Below are 3,788 nucleotides of genomic sequence, written 5' to 3' on the forward strand. Positions count from 1 at the left end.
TATAAACATTCTTTACTAATAGAGTTCTTTCCATTGTCTAATTTTCCATACATAGAACTTGTCTTGTACAGAACTTCCTATCTCAGAATTTTCCTTCTACGGTAAATCCTTCAACTGGTAGGACTTGTGCATTCTTGAATAACTGGGCTGAACATACTTTGATCCGGCTGGGCTTGAGTAACGGACCGGATGTTAAATATTAACAAGTTGGGCTGATGACCTCTTGATTCGGCCTTGATGGAGGTTGGAAGACAAATAACAATGGTCTTGGGCTAAAAATACCCTCAATTTGGGCTTGAGCATGATGGGCCTTATATGTCCTTGGAATGTAGATATGTGTAGTGATGACGTGTACGCTTCTTATTGGAGGGATTTTTTTTCCCTCCACATGCGCCAAACCCATCTATTTTATAAAAGCTGTTATAAAATCTGTTTTGAAAGCATTTGCCTCCATATTTTCCAACATTTTCTGTCTCTTTCTCGAATGAGAGCTGTGGCGTTTATAAAATCTGTTTTGAAAAAATGGGACAAATGCTTAGGGCCTTTAGGGCGAACTCTATAAGCCGACTGATTTTAGGGCGATTTTTGAGGTGTTTTTTTTTTTTTTTTTTGTTGGTACCTTACCAGAAACTTTATTTTGTTTTGATTTTAGACTGGGGCTCTTGCACTTTCAATACCATATGAGATTAATTTTAATTGTCTGATCTATTTGTCGATATTACATCTCCACAAATTCTAGGGCAGAAAAACCATTCAAAGCCCAATATTTTACATATAAATCACTACAAGAATTTGGGTTATTGGTGATAGTCCTTTAGGGACAGTAGGAAAACTGTCCCTAAAGACACCCTTTTTGGTGACACTATATTCCTTCCTGTCCCTAAAAGACCAAAAAAAAATTAGCGCCCCCTCCAATCTGCTGGCGGCAAACCTTAGCGCCAATTTTGGTGAAATTATAAATTTTTTTAATAAAAAATTATCAAAATAGCCTTTTGGGACGGTAATGTTACCGTCCCAAAAGGATATTTAAGTGAAATTATATTGTTTTAATAAAAAATTATCAAATACGCTTTTGGGACGGTAAGTTACCGTCCTTAATTAACTGTACATATATAAAAACGCCGTAGTTTTTGTCAAGTTAAGTATATATCTATATATATATTTCTTATTCGATTTGTCTGAAGATTTTTTCTAGCCGGCCCTGCTATCTCGATTTCGTCTTCCGTCCTCTCTCTCAAACTGGTTTGTTCTTCCCCAACTGATCTCTTTCTTTTCAATTAAGTATAGATCTGTATATGTAATCCATGAGGGATCACTCTGCTAAATTTCTTATGCCCTAGGTCGATTTTCTCCTTCCGTCCTCTCACTCAAATCGGTTTGGTTTTCCCCAATCGCTCTAATTCAATTCAATTGAGAGGCAGCAAAGTCCGTCCATCAACAGGTTCATTATCTTCTCACAAACTCTTCTTTTTCATTTTTGAATATTCTTCTTATGGATTCCGGTGTTGTAAGTGTTAGATGTGCTAATCTTCTTGGTGATGATTAAAGTGTCTTTAGCTGTGAATCGAATATTGATTGAATTTGTATTCCGAAGTTGGAATGATTGTTGGCAAATTGATGTCTAAGATGTTTGCATGGTGGTTTAATTCTTTTTTCCTTCTTTTGTTTCGATCTTGGTTCTAAATATCTCAGATAGGTATATCCTTGGAATTTCTCAATAAGCATCTGAACTAATAAGCATCCTTCTTTTAATTGTTATTATTTTATTTATTATTATTTTTCCCTAATATAGCAGGTTTTGGGTTTAGGTTATATTTCATATCGTGATTCCTTTCTTCTTTCTTACCCATGACATCAGGTCTTGGTGGTGTGCGAGGTGTGGCTTAGGGAAGAGCACGACGGCTGTGGTCGATTGGTGGTGCGGGTGGTGCGTTGGTGGTCGATTGGTGGTGCATCGGAGGTTTGGACAGTGGTGGTTGAAGGGTTGGGCTCTTGTAAGTTGTAAGTACTTTAAACCCTAATTTCCCTTCTTGTTCTTGTGATGAAAATTCGCACAAAATCAGACAAAGCTTCTCTATCATAACCAAAATAATAATTGTAGTGTGGGTACATGGTACTGTTATAAGAAAATATTTTTTTTCAAAGTATAATGATTTACCATAATTACATGGTCTTCCATCTTTTCTGAGAAATTATATTAACCTGTAGGCTATTTTGAGTTTAGAATGAAATCCCAAGGTTTTAATTATCCATGTGAACTTACACCATGTAATTTGATTGACAGTTGATGAATATTTGTTCAAAAAAAATAATCTAGTTGAAATCACATATTACATTACAAGTTTCCAATAGAATTAGGGTGTTTAGAGAAGGCCTTTGTGTGCTGAGTCGTCGTAATATTAATGGTGATGGAGGGATATGGCGTGACCCAATCTTGGAAAAAAGTTGTTATTGAAACTCAATCTTTTATTACAGTGGATTTGATTTTGCTGAGGAGCGATGAATTATTGATTTTCTGCTGGTTCCAATTTTTATTTTTTATTTTATGTGCCTTTTTTATTTTTTGCTGAGGACCGATGAATTATTGAAACTCCATCTTTTTTGTTCTAGTCACAGGACGTACAACACAAGCCTAGCTCAATGGAAAAATGCCATTTTAATGGACTCACCACATAAGTGCATGTGTACTACTATTATGCATTAATAATGTATCCCTTTAGTTTTAATTTTTGCACTTCTATTATGAATTAGATGTTTCTGGTTTTAAGAGATTATGTAGTTTTCAAAATTGATGTTGTCTTTATAAAAAATTTCCTTTGTTATTATTATAGAAAGTACGCAGGAAAAAGAAAATATAGGCACCATACAGTAAGAGAGAAATATTTAATTTTATATTATCATCAAATGGTGAGATTGATTGATTGATTGATATTTTCCCGATGCACCACCAATCGACCACCAACGCACCATCTCCCCTCATGTGGGTAACCTCTCCTTTCTCAAGATGCTAGATCTTAGTCGTAATAATTTTCATGGTCAACTTATTCACCAGATCAGTCATTTGCGTCGCTTGAAAGTACTCAATATAGAGTTTAAGTATTTGGAAGGGGTGATCCCTGCAAGTATACACCATTGCCGACAGCTTCAACTCATATCTATGGCAAGGAATGAATTTACTGGCAGCATACCCAAGGAATTGAGTACCTTGTCTAGTCTTAGTGTGCTTTTTCTAGGCCGAAACAACCTCACAGGTACAATTCCATCTTTCTTTGCTAACATGACAAGCTTAAAGTGTCTTGGTTTGGAAGCTAACAAGTTTCATGGCAATATTCCTAATGAGATATGTAATGTTCCAAGTTTGGAAGTAATTTTTTTCGGTTTAAATTATCTTACTGGGTTGATTCCTCCATTTTTATTCAACATCTCCTCTATCCAACGAGTTCATTTAGACAGTAATGACCTTTCCGGAAATCTTCCCTTGAGTAGTACTTCTTGGCCTTCTAATCTTGAATTTCTTACCCTTGGAGCAAATCAACTCAGTGGAAACATCCCTTCCTATCTGTCCAATTTTTCTATGCTCGTTGATTTATGTCTAGGTGTCAACCAATTCACTGGAACACAGTCTAGGCCACTTAGAATCACTGACAACACTTAATCTAGAGAATAACTAGTTAAGTATAGAACCGAGAAGTCAGGAACTTAGTTTTCTCACTTCTTTGACAAGCTTGAAATCCTTGAAAAGGTTGTCTATATGTAATAATCCAGTTGGCGGCTTCTTACCAGATTTT

This window comes from Cornus florida, unplaced genomic scaffold, assembly GCF_030987335.1.
Source record: "Cornus florida cultivar Cherokee Brave unplaced genomic scaffold, ASM3098733v1 CherokeeBrave_3.0.0_Hap2_Chr03, whole genome shotgun sequence".
Lineage (NCBI taxonomy): Eukaryota > Viridiplantae > Streptophyta > Magnoliopsida > Cornales > Cornaceae > Cornus > Cornus florida.